The sequence below is a fragment of the Triturus cristatus genome, chromosome 4_2 (genome assembly GCF_964204655.1).
Source record: "Triturus cristatus chromosome 4_2, aTriCri1.1, whole genome shotgun sequence".
Taxonomy (NCBI): domain Eukaryota; kingdom Metazoa; phylum Chordata; class Amphibia; order Caudata; family Salamandridae; genus Triturus; species Triturus cristatus.
Window position 1 is genome coordinate 88109766 of NC_140586.1, and position 17552 is coordinate 88127317.

Genomic DNA, 17552 nt, shown 5'->3' on the forward strand with positions numbered 1-17552 from the left:
AGCGCTATGACGGAGTCAGTGCTGGCAGTGTAATAGAGTTTTCCCCCCCATTACTTTCATGAAAAACGGTGCTGTACAACATGGCTAAACAAAACATTGACAACGCTAATAGTGTTTGCTTCGGTGAGACATATTGGCTTTGCCAATCCTTATTTTGCTGCCAGGGCGGGTGGGTGGGAGAGTGAGTAACAACATAGGAGGAGCAAGCAACAACAAGGAGGGTGGGATGGGCCAAGTTTGTTTTTCTGCGGGAAAAGGGAGAGTGGAAGGGCAAAGCAACAGTGTGAGAAGATGGGAAGGGGAAGCAATAATGGGGTAGGGTGGGAGGGGACCAAGTAACAATGGGTGAGGTTGGGGAGACAACCAACAATGGGGATGATGGCGGACAAGCAACAATGAGGGGAGAGTGGGAGGGGCAAGCGACAACACAAAAAGGGATGGGTGAGATGCATAACAAGGAGCAGGACAAGAGGGTGGGAGTGGCAAGCAATACCAGGAAGTGATACAGGAGGGTTGGAGGAGACAAGAAATAACATAGAACCCTAGGGGGAGAGAGTAGAAAGATTGAAGGGAAGCAGCCTGCAAGCACATGCATTCTTGTGAAGTGCTGCAACTAAAAGAAAAAAGTAGCCTAGGTCCAAAAGTAGGAGCAATTGAAGAACACTCATTAGGCAAGGCAGCAGTACTTGTGCCATTCTCCAGGGGAGGGACAAACACATGAAGAGGGAGTGAAGCCGGTGCGTGCTGACCAAAGAAGCAAGGAAATGAGAGAGACGATGAAGCCAGCCAATGATGAGCAATGGACAGGCTGTAAACCCTCTGTAAGGAAACAAAATGCTTTGCAAGCTTAAGCACATGTGCTCTCTCTCAGGCGAGACGTAAAAACAAAGTCAGCAGTGGGCACCCATGCCTAGTTATCCTACAGATTGGAAGGAGAGATGAGAGGCAGCCAAAAAGAATAGTTTAACAATGAATAGTATAGGACTCCCGATGCCCATTCTTTCAAAGGAGAGTACCAGAACTTCTCAGCAGGGATGAGTTGCTTTTATTGGGACAGCACCAGCACTTCTTAGAAGCAAACAGGTATTCTAGCAACTTCAAGCACGATCTGTGTGATCCTACAGGTAACACTTTTAAATGAAGGTAAGATAGTTAAGTGACTTAATGTGCCACTGATGCATTTTTTGCCTGCAAGTCACAGTTTCAAACACTTGGGGCAGCCTTTCATACATTTGAGGTCAATACGAATCGAAAACCTGACAAAGTAAAACAAAAAAATATTAAATTGTAAGTTGTTAAAATGTGTAAACCTCTATGTGTAGATTAGGGCATATCTGCAGTATTGTACCTAGCTGTGAAGGCCACGTGATCAGCTGCGGCCCGTGTAGGTAAGAGTGGTGGGGCCAGGTGAGGGGGGGGGGATTTCGACAGACAAAGATGCAAGAAAATTGTTTATTTAATTTTCCCTTGTGGTCGTCTCTCAAATACCCCCCAACCCGGCCCCACCGCTTTTACCTGCACAAGCCGCGGCTGCACGTGACGGTTATTGTGGCCAGCTCTGAAGGCTATATAACAGAAGTTCACGCAAAGATACAAGAACTCCTCTCAAAGTGAATATCTCTGATAAAGAATAGGGTAAAGCTGGAGACAATTTAGGGGGTGTTTGTTTAATAAAAAGTAGAAATTGTGTCTGGAAGGCATGCCACTCACCACCTGCTGCTGCATTCTAAGGTATTAAGGGAAGGCTTTAAAACTTCCATGGGCTGCTATGAATAGAGGCACCCGGCTTTTATTCCAGAGAGCGCTACCTTTCAGAAACGACAGGAGGCTGGCGAAAACCAAAAACAAGATGCCCTCCTGCTGCAAAATGGGAATAGACAGAGGCAAGAAGCCGGCAATTTCATCCTTTTCTCAGCGGCACTCGAGTGCCTCGGCGCGAGGAGTACATTTTTCGCGACCATTCTGCACATTGTCCTGACACTGTCTTTGTAAAAAGCCTGACCTCAGGGCAGTCACTTCAAAATAGCAATTTGTCCTTTGGGGTATTTTCCACCAGTATGGTACTAGAATATTGTGGAAAAATATTGGGTTAGAAAAAATTGCAACACATATATAGGTGTATGGGCGACTTAAAAATATTGTCCTACCGGAATATCATGGGCAGAATATTGAAGACCGAAATATTGTGAAGGTAAGTTTATATAGGTAAGTACTGGTTTACTTTACTTAACCTGTGGACTTTGACCATATAGATATCTTCAAGTTACAGAGATGTAGAGTTGAGGATAGTACCTTTACACTTACCTATATGCATTTACCTTCTAGATATTTGGCCCTCCATATTTTGGCCCCAATAATTTGGTAGCACAATCTGGTATTTTGACATACCATCTTACATATGTTACAAATGAATGCACCTGATTAATTTAGGGCTATGCCCTGCAAGTCGGGTGCAAGGAGGTGGCCAGAATCTCACCAATAAATTGAAACAATCTCTCCAAACCTGACGAAAGAACATTAACATTCCACTCCACTCTTTGTATTGAGAAAAACCCAATTGTTTAGGGTTGGAATGCATGGATCAGCAGGCCATGGTCAATAAAACCATAAACTGCATCCTCAGTATAGTGCTGACGTCACTCCTTCGGGGCTGGAGGAATTGTTTTAACGTATAATAAAAAGTGGCATCACCATCGTGTAGTTCTAGTTAGGATCTAGTTCCCACAGAAAATGTATTTTTTGTTTTGCTAATAACTTTGGCAGCGTTTGACAAATCTTTACGAAACTTTCACCAAAAAGTAGTAATTCACCTTAGTTCTTAGTGGAAAGCTTCAGAGTGATTTTTCAAGCGAGGGCTGAAAAAAAGGGGGTTTGCCAAAATGCAATTTCCAGGGGGATTTTTGAACAGCGCTACAGTCAAAACGGCTGAACGGAATTACACCAAATTTGGCAGAAAGCTAGATCTTTACCAGAAAGCATGTTTTTTGTGATTTGGTGTAAATCCGTTCAATTCTTTTTGGGAAATTAAGGTTCTAAATTTATAGCCATCTCAATAGTTGGATACAGGAGACTCCTTCCGGAGTCCTGTGGGTACGCAACTTCAAATATTAGAGCGATCTGTTTGGCTGAGGGAGCTTTTTTCCCCCCCGTCAGCTGCAACGCACCTCTGAGTCCTGCAGGAGCTCACACTCGGACTGGCTGGCCACAACATTAACAGAAATGTTGTGGCCATCATTAGAAGACTCAAAGACTTGAACACTGGAACCAAGTGCACCCGATGGATGAGACCCAATCAGGGAGAAACCGGTCTTGGTTTGTTTGTGCTCATGTTAAAAAAGGAGCTGGTCTCAATCTTTGGGCTGGACTGTTCCTATTGGAGGAGGATCAAGAATGATTTCCATATGGGTGGGTCCAAACTGATGCGGTATGATGAGCAAAATAACTGACTGGGATGCGTCCTCAAGTAATTAGAAGTGGCTGAGATTAATTCAAGCATTCACTTCTTTGTATACTTCAGTGAAACACCCTAAGCTTGACCGGTATGCTCAGATGTGGTTTGTGTGGTCACTCTGCCACTGAAAACAAGCTGCACCAGGCTGACGAGCCCCAATCAAGACAAAACCGGACTTCGGTTGCTTGGGAGCATCTGCCTGGCAGTTTGAGCTGGTTTCTTCCCATTGGAGCTGGGTCAAGACTGATTTTTATATGGCTGGGTCCAAACTGAGGTGATATGGTATTCAAAATACGATGGACTGGGATGCGGGCCCAAGTAATTACCAGTGGCCTATATTAATTCAAGCATTCCATCTATCACTATTTAACATTCTTACATGCTTTCTGAAGCACACAGAGGGATTTTAGTTAGTCTAGTGCCAGTATACAATGGAATGGGATCTCAAATGCCTATTTGGCCTCCGCTATGAATATACCCGATTACTAAAGGCAAAAACTGCAGAATCCTTGATCAAATAGCTGAAAGTTCCTCTGGTATCAAGGCCAAGTGTGTGAACTCAGTTACTGCCCTTTACTGAGAACCGTGTTGTCCTGACTCCACCAGTGCATCTGCTCCCAGCAGTCCACAAGGGCCTTCTGTTGGGTCTTTGTTTCCTTCTGTGTATAGTCTGTTTTCTGTGTTGATTGAGAAGACAAAAATGTTTTTGGGTGAAATGCTCGATTTAATCTTAGCCACTGGTGATTACTCAGTGGCACTTTTATGTCTATCACTTTTTCCCGCCAAGACATTCATGACAGAGAGAAGCCATATTCAAATCGGGCTTGGTCCTGCTCCAATAGGCTCAGTCTAGCCCAAACTGCCCGGCTAGGTCACTTCTAAATGGGACCACGAGCAAACCCAGACTGGTTTCTGCCTTGTTGGGCCTTAGCAGTGAGGTGCAACTTGAGTCCAGTGGCACAGTTGGCAGTGGACCCATGCCCCTGCATACCTGTAATGGACGTATTGCTTGAATTCATCTCAGCCACTGGTAGCCACCGTAGGCTGCAACCAGTCCTTCATTTTCCAATCCTTGTCTTACTTTGCCTTGTACAACTTTATATTGGAAACACACGTCCCTGCTGTATGCTGCAGATTCAGCAACGTCTTGGAATTCCTGGCCAACGGTGAGTAAACAGGCCACCGGGGCAGCCTATCTACTTGGGCACTTGGGCTCCCCAACCCACAATTACCCATCAGATATGCACCTGAAACATGAAAGTTCAAATACATTACAGTGTGTGTCTGACTCTTTCCTGAGAGGTCAGATAGCCAGACACTGTTGGGCTGTACAGAAGCAAGTGATCACACCGGTCATTCTAAGAATAAATCCATGCCACTGACTTTCCTCTGAACAGCCCCATACTGCAAATAAAGCAAAAACAGGAAGCCATCAGTGTTGTCGCGTCAACGTGATGCAGTCCTGGGTGCTCCACTGTGTTGCTGAGTTTGAGGTGAGTTGGGTTATCAGCATTATCCTATCCTTTCCCATTTATCCCAGGGTATTCTGTAGCATTTACTAGCTCTCTGTAGGGTGCTGAAGCGTTTACCTATAGGAGTAGCATGCTACACCATATGGGGGTGTGGCTGGAAGGCTAGGACTGCCCTCTCACAGTCTGTGCTGGTTCTGTCAAAATGCAGTGACACAGCTGGACCACATGGTGCACTCACGTGCAGCTGCCAGACAGTCTGTCTTGCCGCAGGGATCTGTGCATTCAAAAGAAAAGAACTGTGGATCACATGAAAGGTAAAGGGCCATATGTACCAACACATTTTCCCATAGACACAGAATGGGTAAAACTCTTTGATTGATCTGTCCCAAAATGTTTTGCAATTTGCAAACTCAAAGGCACTGTGGAGTGGCATCACTGGATTGATAGAATAAATATCAGCCCTTTTCCCTTGTCAATCCAATGATGCTACTCAGAAGTATTCCGTTGTTGGTCTCTTAGTCCTTATGTTTATTTTCTCCACCAGTTCCCAGTTAAAGGGACAGCTAAATCCGAGGATGCTCTGAACAGTACACTTCACTATATGGTTTTGTGAATAACAAGTGTTACAAAATGATTTCACAGCTGCTTTATTTTACACGATGAACAAAGTGAAGAAATAAATAGAAATGTAAGGCTGCAGAAGCAGTTAATGCATGTATTCATGCCCCACTACCATCTTGGAACACCCAGCCGCCACTGGAAGGCCGAGATCCCTATTCAGCTGAGCCCTGGGGAGCCTAAAAGTGTTTACCTTGAGGGTGCAATAGAGGATCCGGTGGAACTGTCATGGTCAGAACTAGGGGTTTGCCAAATTTGTGTAATTTGCTTCCATGTAATTACACAAAATTTCAGGAAAATTATGTGAAATGCAAATCCACCATTTAGCTCTACATTTTAGCACAAAATGTGGCCTCCCGTCAATTTTGTTTACTTAAAAACACATTTTCCTGGGGCGTGGCTAGCAGCCAAGCAAGATGGCCGCAGCCTGAGAGCTACGTGGCCGCGGGGGCAATCCCAATAAATCCGAGCAATTATCCGATACTAACACAGCCTGAAACACACGGAATTGAATTAAAACCGTTGGCAGCTCGGATCGTGCCGTTCCAGGGATCCGAAAGACCGACAGCTGCTGGCACAGAGGACGCGGCAATCTGGGGCCTGCAAGACTTTTTCAAGCCGGGGCCTTGCGTGAAATACTGCCCCGCCGCCGCGAAGATCCAGGCGGCACCAGTAACAACCAAGGCAGCACAACCATCGGTGCACTGCTCATGAGGGGCGCCGCGGCAGAGTGGATCTAGGGACATAACGGCTGTAAAAAAGGCATCGCAGGCAGAACGGGTGAGCGACGCAGTGTACGCGCGAGCGCTCCGAGGCCCCCCACCCGGCGGAGACGGTGCTCCCGACGCAGCCTTACAGAGCGAGAACGGCGAGCTCTGGGAGGGCAGAGGCCCTGCCAGACACAAACCACAGACTGCAGAACCCCTGGGGACCAGAAAACTAGAATTTTGACCGCATCGGAACAGATTGAGGGACAGTTGATGCACCGGATGAGACACGATGCCTGAAGCAGTCAATGGGGGAGGGCTGGATGTGAGTGCTGTATAAGATTCGGGTGTGAACACTCTTAACATCTAAGATAGTGTGAGCAAGACGTGGCGGCATAACGACTCGCGCGCCAGTACAGATCACTTGGCGTGGCCAGGTCTGGTCAAAACGGGAGCGCTGCCTACGAGCCCACGCCATTAATCCACCAGCAGATTGGGCTCCCCCCACAATCCCACATGCGCTAAGCGTTGGGACTCACCGATATTGGAAGGGTGCCCTGGACGAACAGTAGGCTGAGTGCGCACAGAGCAGACTGCGTGACATTGAAAAACGCTGCACTGCAGACCCTGCGCACGGGGTGACAAGACTGGGGGCACAGAAACAATTGACGCTGTGCGACAGCACTAAAATCGGCTTACCACTGCAACCCAGCGCCGCTTACATCCGAGGCCACGGAAGAAGGTAGGAAATCCGAAAGGCCGTGCGCGATTATTTAACACGCGGCAGGCAGTGGAGATTACTGCCCCCCTGTGTGCGTGGTGGACCCCCGGTGCGCAGGAAAAGATGGGGGCCGGGGCCAGAGAAGCCCTCCTACTGTGAAACTGGACAAATATGCCTACACCAAGGACTCGACTGAGAAAGCACAAACAAATGCTACCCAAACGGTGTCCTCCGCATCCAATAACCCCGAGGAGGTCACGCTAGTGGACATTATGGCCGCCCTACAGCAGGTCCAATCCTCGATTGGCACGATCTCCACAGATATATCCCTAATACGGGCAGACTTTTCAAAATTATCAGAAGGACTAATGGAGGTCGAGTCCACGACAACAGCTCTTTCCACAGATACGTCCTTGCAACGCCAAGAGCGCCATCTGGAAGCTGACAATAAGCTTATACTGGCGAAACTGGAAGACCAAGAAGGTCGTTCGCAATGAAACAATGTGCGAATTATTGGTGTGCCCGAAACAGCGGGGCGGCCTGCCTTGGACCTCTTTGTGGAAGACCTCATCAAGACCCAGCTGCAGCCACGGGGACTGTCCAGCTTCTTTTCAGTAGAAATAGCTCATCGAGTACCAGGAGGGAGGCCATGGCCGGGCGCCCCCCCAGGCCAATATTGGCGTGCATATTCAATTTTCGAGATCGCGACGCTATTCTCCAGGCAACGAGAATAGCCCCCCTCTATCCAAATTGATAACTGCGCCATCACGCTGTATCCTGACTACACAGCAGCAGTAACCAAGCAAAGGCGCAGTTTCCTGGAAGTAAAAAAAGGACTGCGTGCTCGAGAACTCAAATATTCAATGCTTTTCACCGCGAAAATTAAGAGTAGCGGTGGAAGGAAAAACCTAGTTTTTCGCCACACCTGAGGAGACCCGAGATTGACTGGAGGGATGGCACCGAGCTGCACGATCCGGAAAACCGAGAACTCAACATCAACGCCGACTGCAGGACTCACAAAGATCCAGGTCAGCGGAACCCAGCGAAACAGGAAACGGACTTAACGTGCGTGATCGGTACCATGATAGACGATACAAGGCACGGCATCAGAATCAATCCACAATAAGACGCCACTGAAACGTCAACTCTACCATCGGACATACCATTCTTGATTTTACTATGCTTTATTCCATGTATACCTATTTGCCTAGACAACAATAACAAACGAGCCGCCATCGACGGCTGTGAACTATCTACTTCCATATACGATGCTGGCCGTCGCAGTTGCTTTGCCTAAGGCAGGACCTCCGGAGGTCGCTGATAGATTCTCCCCCCCACGCAAGTACAAGTTATGGGACAAAAGTACTCTGCTCAGTTGGGGTGGCAGGTAGTTGGAAGTCCGCCGGGCAGGGAGGGGGGAGGGAGACGGGACAGTTCACGGTTTTCCATTTGTTTCTATTGTTTTTACTACTAGGCATACATGATGACACAGTGAAGTGGATACCGCACAGTGCTATACACCCTTACCTTACCAATATCGTGAATGGCATACACAGCCCACATACCTGACAATGCAGATGACCTCTCCCTGAACCCCAGGTGACTACCTCCTCCTTTTGCAGTACTGTCATGGAATGTAAATGGACTGGGTGACAAGATTAAGAGGGGATTGGTCCTCCAATACATTAGATGCAAAGGCCCGGCAGTGGCACTGATACAGGAATCACACTTAACGGGTTCGGCCTACAAGGTCCCAGATAGATGGGGCTACAAAATGGCTGTACACTCTGAATTTACCTCTGGTTCTCGGGGTGTGGGAATCCTGGTAAATAAACATTTCCCTCTGATACTCACTGGATCCTGGACAGATGATCAGGGACGGTTTGCCCCGTTAGCATGCCATTGGGAGGTTCAACCGTATAACCTGGTTTCAGTTTATATCCCCCAGCACTACAGCAAGTAACCTTCCCAGCACTAGGAGAAATCATTATGGGCGGGGACTTCAATGCCACAATGGACGCGCCAATAGACAGACAACCCCCTAGAGACCCTAGTGGTGCAAACCTCAAATTAAGGGACTTTACAGACGCAGTTGGCTTCATTAATGTATGGAGAGCTAGACACCCACAAGACCGACAGTTCACCTTCCACTCGAGGTACATAATAGTCTATCATGAATAGACTACATATTCACATTGGCAACAGGGCTAGAAAGGATATCAGAGGTCCAACATCTGCCCGAGGCATTTCTGACCATTCGCCGCTACACATCACATACACATCTTATACTACAACTAGACATCGCCTGTTTCCACTTTACCCAGGATACCTTAAAAACCGTAAGATAGGAAAGGGTTTGATCATGGCCACTAAGCAATATTTCGCTGAAAACGAACACTCAGTATCCTCCCCAGTGACGTTATGGGAGGCGTATAAAATGGTACTACGGGGTCATGCAATCACACTAGTTGCTGGGGGAAAAAGTCACAAAGGCACCAGATCGAAACATTGGAACAGGAAGCAGCGGAGGCGAATCATGCACTAAATACCAATGATACAACACATCGGCTACATCTAGCCCAGCAAGAATATAGGGCATATGCGCAAGAAGAGGCGAGGGCCAGGCTCACAGCCACGCAGCATACTATTTACAAAATGGGTAATAAAGCAGGTAAGCTTCTCGCCTGGCTAGATAAAAGGGACAGAACTAACCGATAGATAGCCCGACTCCGGTTAGAAACTGGGGATATGACCTCTGACCCTCAGCAAATAGTAGCTCCATTGGCCTCACATTACAGAACAATCTACACGCCCATTGCCGACAATACAATAGAAGACAATTTAGCCTTCCTGACAGACATCCGTATGCCCACACTATCTCAGGACGCTGCCCAAGCGCTTGATGCAGATCTGACTTCAGAAGAGCTTACTCTGGCCATAGGTGCACTGCATATGGGGAAGGCCCTGGGAGCTAATGGGATCCCGGTAGAATTTTACAAAAAAGCAGCAACCCAACTTGCGCCACATCTACTTAACATGTACAAGACGAGTCTAAAAACAGGGGGAACTGCCCAGAGATCAGCGACTAGCGACAATAGTGGCAATTCATAAGCCGGCAAGCCACCGCAGGACTGCATGTCCTACAGACCTATATCTTTGCTAAATGCAGAAGTGAAAATACTAGCTAAAACATTAGCCATGAGATTGCAACCGTATCTTACGGCAGTGATTCACCCTGATCAGTCCGGCTTTATGCCGAACCGTAACACAGCTCTCAATCTCCACAAGCTCCATGGTGTCATGGCGCACAGGTCGAATATTGAGGAAAACGCAGTTATTCTTTCCTTAGATGCACGCATGGCATTCGATATGGTTGAGTGGCCCTTCCTCTTCGCAGTCCTCCGGCATATGTGCTTCGGCCCCAAATTCTGCGACTGGATACGTCTGTTATATAGTAAACCCCTGGTGCAAGTTGTGGCCAATGGCCGCATCTCGATAGATTTCCCTCTTGGTAAAGGGACAAGGCAAGGCTGCCCGCTCTCCCCACTCTTATTTGCAATAGTGTTAGAACCCCCGACGGCATGGGTACAGCAAGACTCAGTCATCCGAGGGCTGAAATGGACCCTGGGAAGGGAGGACCGCATATCACTCTATGCAGATGATATATTGTTATACCCGACGTCCCCGGCACGCTCTATCAATTGCCTATTAGATATTTGTGCAGCGTATGGCAAGGCCTTGGGTTATACGATAAATTGGACAAAATCACTTCTGTATGTTCTACATGGTCCCCCGCCCAGATTGCCGCGCAACTGCGATATCCAGATTGCAGAAAGGGGTTTCAAATATCTAGGCATATGTATCACACCTCAGGCCGCACATTTCACCGAAAAAAACCTCATGAAGCCCCTAGCAAGATTCCGCCGCGATGTTAAAACACTGGCGCTCATTACCGCTCACTCTACTGGGCAGAGCGGCTCTCTTCAAGGTGATGGCACTGCACAGATTCTTGTATATCCTGCAAAATACACCATTCCAAGTTTGCCCCACAATGATAAACACCGAGGTAACCAAACTACTTTGGGACGGGAGATCTGCACGTATCGCCATGAGTAAATTAGTGAAGGGATGGTATGACGGTGGTATCGCCCTCCCGAATATTCAAACGTAGTACTGGGCATCACACCTCATCGTGATAAATCAATGGCTTCATGCACCACAAGATGACCTAGCATCCTGTATGGATAGGCATCTACTAGAAACCGAAGGCGTCATGGGGGTACTATATAATTGGTCCAAGAAAACGACTCTCACCGGTCCTGTGGCACACACAGTAGAGGTATGGCATGTGGCACAGTGGGTGTTAGGATGGGAAGGGACTTTCACGCAAGCTACGCCACTGTGGGACACCCGAGAGTTAGGGAGGCTGCAAAACACCACAGGATTCCAACAGTGGGACTTGATAGGTATCTCCAGGGTGGGAGACCTATGGAAAAAGGCGAGGTTGTTCCTTTCTCACAGCTACAAGACACTTACAAGTTGGCACAGACAGAAACCTTCAGATATATGCAAGTTAGGCATGCGCTCATGGCTGTGATTCCACCAAGCACGCAACTCCCGGAGGTCTCACCACTAGAGGACAGTCTTCTAACAGAACATTTGAGGAAAAAAGCCATCTCCCTAACATACCGGAAAATATTCAACAATCAGCCAGACCCCACGACCATCCTTAAGGAAAGATTGGAAGCGGACGTAGGAAACTTAGATGAGGAGGAATGGCAGGAAGCACTAGCGTCCAAGAGAAGTAGCGATACCTTCTACATTAAAACTAGTACAATTGAAAATATTAGATCGCACTTATTACTCACGCACCCTCCTACATAAGCTAAGCAGGATCGACACTCCACTCTGCCTCAGACAATGCGGAGCACTGGGCACCTTTTGGCACACAATTAGGGAATGGCCAGTGATTACACGCTACTGGAAGGCCATCATGCATACAATTTTACAAGTGACTAGAGTGGAGGTCCGTCGAAAATCAAAGATGTGCCTGCTCAATATCTGGGACCCCACGGATCTCAATCACGCAGCTTAAGACTGGGAGGCTCTGGGGCTGGCATTAGCGAAGCGCAATATAGCGAAACACAGGGGCTCAAGAATGACTCTGACACATCAACAGTGGTGCTGTGATATGGATGGCACAATGGTAACTGAGAAGTCAGTTTATTTTCACCGGGGATGCCCCAAAAAATGGGCTAGAGTGTGGGGAGGATGGAATACATTCCGAGGTAATATCTGCGAACCCCTCCAAGAGGAGCCGCTGTCGGCTGAGGGAAGCGGCGTTTACTTCGCATGCGTTTCTTCGCATGCTGTTTCTACGCGGTCGTTGGTACGACCGCGTTGTTAGTTAGCATACCTTTACTACGCAATTCGGAAATACGAATTGCAGTAAGGGGGAGAAGGTGTTGGATTTAAAATCCAACACCTTCCCTAGTGTCCGCATAGACTGGAGTTGGAATAGTAAATTATACTATTCCAACATCCAGCACCCCCTTACTGCAATTCGTAGTTCCGAATTGCGAAGTAAAGGTATGCTAAATAACAACGCGGTCGTACTAACGACCGCGTAGAAACGGCATGCGAAGTAAACACATGCGAAGAAAAGTTATATATTCGTCGGCTGACGGTGATTAATTAACGAAGAATTCAATAACAGGGTTGATGTCATTGCACGTATTGGGTCGATAATTACTAAATGCAAGGTGCAATTACTTACTGTGAAAGCTATACTGCTATTACATAATATATAAGTAATCTACTACATGTACTACTGGATATTCCACTGACATACTGATTGTCATATTAACCAAAATGTCAATAAAATGTTTTTTAAAAAAAAAAAACATTTTCCTCTAAAAACATAATTGTCACAAACAGGCGTTCATGTTCTGGTTGTTTGTGTTGTTCCCGCACTACGGCACTATACTTTTGTTGTGAATGGCGGCATAAGTATGCGAGGTAGTGTGATGGTGTAAATTCAAGAATTTTGACTAACAAGCATAACACAAAATTCCTAAAATTATATGAATTGCACTGGTATAATGTAAAGTTTACCAAGGCCTAGTTAGAATTTACGTCCATGATTTACACTCCATCATTCATACTTGTTGCCCTGTGTGAGAGAAAATCTATGGAGAAGAATCCTACCATCGATCTTGTCGCAATAGGCATAAGGTCACCAGCAGGTCAAATTCCCACTTCCCCCTCCCCCCCAAAACATTTTTTGCAGGAGAATTAATTCTTTCCCAAAAAGTAGGTTTCACCATTTTTGTTACCAGCACACCTAATTTTAGCATTATTCTTCACATCTATTTTTTTAACTTTTGAGAACTTCATAATGTCAACAAACTTAAAAATAACGTCAATCTTTTTCAAAAGGCAGTTTTGCTACTTTTTAAAATTGTAAATGAAAGTGGCCAATGAGATACTCCAGGGCTAACTTAATAGATGTAGCTCTATCAAACCCCTGTTGCAAGACAATCTTTGAATTAAATATAATTCACAAAAGACTGAAGAAAATAGGATATTTCGGTACCCTCTAAGAGTCAACCTCGCACCATTCTTTACAAAGCACAAGAATCAGAGATGTGAAAAAAGAAAATGTTACTGGCTGAGCAGAGCAAACCTGCCACCTCTGCAACGTTGTGAAATTGCAGTATTTGACAACGGTGTGGGAAGCATTCTAAAAATTGTTTTTACAATAGATTTTCCCTGTACATACTTTAATAAGAGTAGGTTTAGGAGGGTTGTTTGCTTGCTTGTTTTGAAAACTCTGCCTGCTACCTGAAGTTTCTGAATTCCACAAAGCTTTAAAACACTTCTTGAAATTATAACTATGCTGTATTTTGGTGTGAAATGTTATGTATCCCTGATTTAGAACATGGGGGTTATACCTTATTATCAAAGGTTCATTCCATGATAGTTCCACAGACAGTAATTTTAGTGATTAAGAATCTCAGTTGTGATTGTCCTAAGACCTATAATTTGTACGATCTAGATATTAGAATAGATATCTATCTAGCACAGTGGTTCTCAAAGTACGGCCCGCGGGCCACTGGCGGCCCGGCACACCTTCTCTCGCAGCCCGCAGCTCTGCCTCCGACCTCCCTGGTAACTGGAGAGTTGCAGCAGAGTACTGCTTGAGTGCCATTTTCTTTGTTGCTGGCGTTAGCCAAGCAGCATCGTTTTGTGATTCCGCACTTGCTCTATTTAGTTAGTGAAGCTTGTTTTATGACCAGGGCTGACCTGCCCATAAAACAAGAGAAATGACTGCGAAAACAAAGCCCAGAAACAACAAGCATTTGCAATGCGATAGGTCTCGTATTTATGAGAGTTTGAGCTATTGGCATTGTAAATGACAATGCCTTTTATTTATGTGTTGTTTTTAAAACAGACAAATAAAAGACTTTGTCATTTACAATGCCAATAGCTTAAACTCTCGCAAATGCGAGACCGATCGCACTGCAAATGCGTGCCATAAAAATAAAAAAGCGTAAGGAGAGAGCGTGTCCCACCTGCAACAGCAGGCAAGACAAAGCTATTTGAGAAAATAGTGCTGGGAGGCTGTTACTAAAGCCTACCGAGCAACAACGCGCGTAAAGGGGGTGTCGCCATGGGAGGTTACAAAACGAGACAATGCGGTACGAAGGAGGGACTACTAAGCCTTTTGACCAATGAACAGCCACAGTTTACAGTGGACAATGACACAAGCCAATGAAAAATGTAGGTGAAGAGTGGGCAGAGCTTAATGTCCCTACCTCAATACAGGATGCATATCAGAGCAGAGCATGCGCTGCCAAGGCTCGACCTAAAAAATTATGTTATAAAGGTATGTTTTGTGCTATTTTGATAATACAGGTATCTTAACTGAACAAGCATTGACAACGTCAATAGGTCTCATTTATGAGACATTAGCGCTGGCAATTATTTTTAGCCATGGTGTATATGATGCATGGCTGAAAATAATCTTTAAAACAAAGGTACTATGACCTGGCAGCCACACCAGTTTGTAGGCACATGCTAACATGGATGCTTGCCCCTACAAAATGAGGTGAGCATTTTTTTTCTTTTTATTTATAAATCTCAGACGAATTAGTAAATAAAAGTTGCATGACGTGCACTTTTCTGGTAATGCGCCAATGTGCTTTTTTTGAAAGAGGGTTAATGCGCCTTTTAAAAAAACAACAAGCAAATGGGGGAGTGAGTTGGGGATGGGGTGCACCACTGCATAGACGCGGCCTTCAGGGAGAACCCAAACTGTGCTTTATGGCCCAGAGAAAATGTTTGTGAGTGCCCATGATCCAGAACGTCTCATGTGCTAGACTTAGAACATCTACTTAGAATGCCATATAACCAGTTCTTAATTGTCATCTGTGGTTGCAAGTGGTGGGCACTGGAACTCATTTTTGGGAACTGGGTCTTATTTTTCACCATCAGCATTTGAACCGCAGCAAGAGAGAGAAATACAAAAAGGGAGGAAGAAGAGATAGATGGCAAAGCAGTGAAAGAGAAAGCAGCAATGAAAGAGGAGGCTGCTAGAGTGAGATAAAGAGACAAGTGTAGGGTAGTGGAAGAAAGGCATATGAAACAGAATTAAGACTAGAAAGCATGCGACCCTTGGCTTGCCCATTGTGGCCCTGCCTCTGGGACCCCTGGCCTCAGAGGCGGCAAAATCAGTGCTATAAAAAAACAGGTGTTGCTGCACACTCCTGGTTTCCTGAAAATGTTGCATTCAAAAATAATATTCTATAATTGACTATTAGTATTAAAAAATATTGAGCACAATTAGCTGGAACAGGACATTTGGTGCCAGTTTAGAGAAGTAAAAATTGCTTTTAAGTTAATGTTGTATGCGTTCTTGCAGATGAGATTGTGTTTATGTGAGAGAGAGGGTGTATGTGAACATGTGTGTCAATGTGTGAGCATGTGTGTCTAGGTGTAAGCAAATGTGTGTGAGAGTCAGTGACAGGTAGTGAGTGAGAATGTGAGTGAATCAGAGAGAGCAAGTAAGAGCCAATGCAAGTAAGAAGGAATTCTTGTAACCGTGTTAGAGAGTGAATGTGAGTGAGTGAGAATGTGGTATTGTGCTTGTGAGTCGGTCATTGGCCACAGAATACTGTAGGTATTCTTGTCTTACAGAAACACTCATGGCAAAATAATGCCACTGGCATACTTGAGGCAGTTCTTAACATGGCAAACCCCTGTGACAAAATACTGGCACTCACAGTAATTTTTGGTATAATGGGCACGCATGGTAAAATACTGGTAATGACACACTAAAAGTGATTAGTGCTTATGGGGCATTCATTGGAAAAAAGCTGGCATACTTGATGAAACCCTTAGCATGGGGGCACCCTTGGCAAAACGCGGGTACTAGCACAATTCCAGGCATTCCTGAAATACAACCTGACCTATAGGAGGTGGCAACCACCCAGAAAATTGAGACCCAGCCATACAGAGGTAATTTTGGAAATATTGGTCACCTATGGCATATGGACAGCATAAATAGCAAAATACGGCATGTCGGGGTCATCCTGTGGCATATTGAACACCCATGACAAAATTCAAGCCCTGGCACAATGGAGGTATTTTTGACATGTGAGGGCACCCATTGCATATTTTGAAAAAATTGGGTCAACCCCGGAGGGGCATCACATTTCAATGGCTTGGCACAACATAAATGGTGCTGAATGCATAATGCGTGTTCTTTTAAAGCCAATGGCATGTTAGCAAATTTATGTGAAGGATTTTGCTTTAAAATTTGATTTCTTTCTTTAAGGGGAGCGAAAATGATTAGAAAAGGTCTGGCTCGCTCACTTTGCTTGCTCACTACAATTCAGGACAAGTATTTTGCCCCCGAAATTTCAAAGCTAAGGCCAGTGTCATCATATAGGTTTGATCTTGAAAAGACATTTGTGTGTGTTGTGTTGTTACATTAATCATGAAATTATTATGAAACTTCATTGACGTTGATTACTATGATGCCATCAGTGTTACGGTCATGCAACATGATTTCCTGTAAAAGCAAATCAAGGAACATATGATGTCACTTCTTGTGAAAGGTCAAAGGGTATGTGATGTCACTTCCGCTAACCCTGGCATTTTGGTGAATCGACGTTCATGTTAGGAAGCTCTCGTCTTTGGCAACCCCAGCGTTCGACAGCATTGGCAATCTGACTCTTAAGAAAAACACTTTGGTCCCATAGACTTCTTTTTGGGATTTTTACAAATTATGCACTACCCGCAAACCTTTCCATGAAACATATAACAATTGGGCATTACCTAGAACTGCTACTTTGATAGCGCTGAAGCTCCAGCTTTATACTCTATAATCAATACTTCATCTGATCTACAACCTTTTTTTTTTAGTTAGATCTGGAATCCCTCCTTGATTGACCTTCATGTAAAAAGCACTAAATTAAGGGGCTGGTCAGTATGACCAGGGAGCAACTCAACTTTTGCATAATTGCACATGCTTGAAACGCTTCAGAATGATTGTAGTAAAACATAAGTGACAAAAGAGA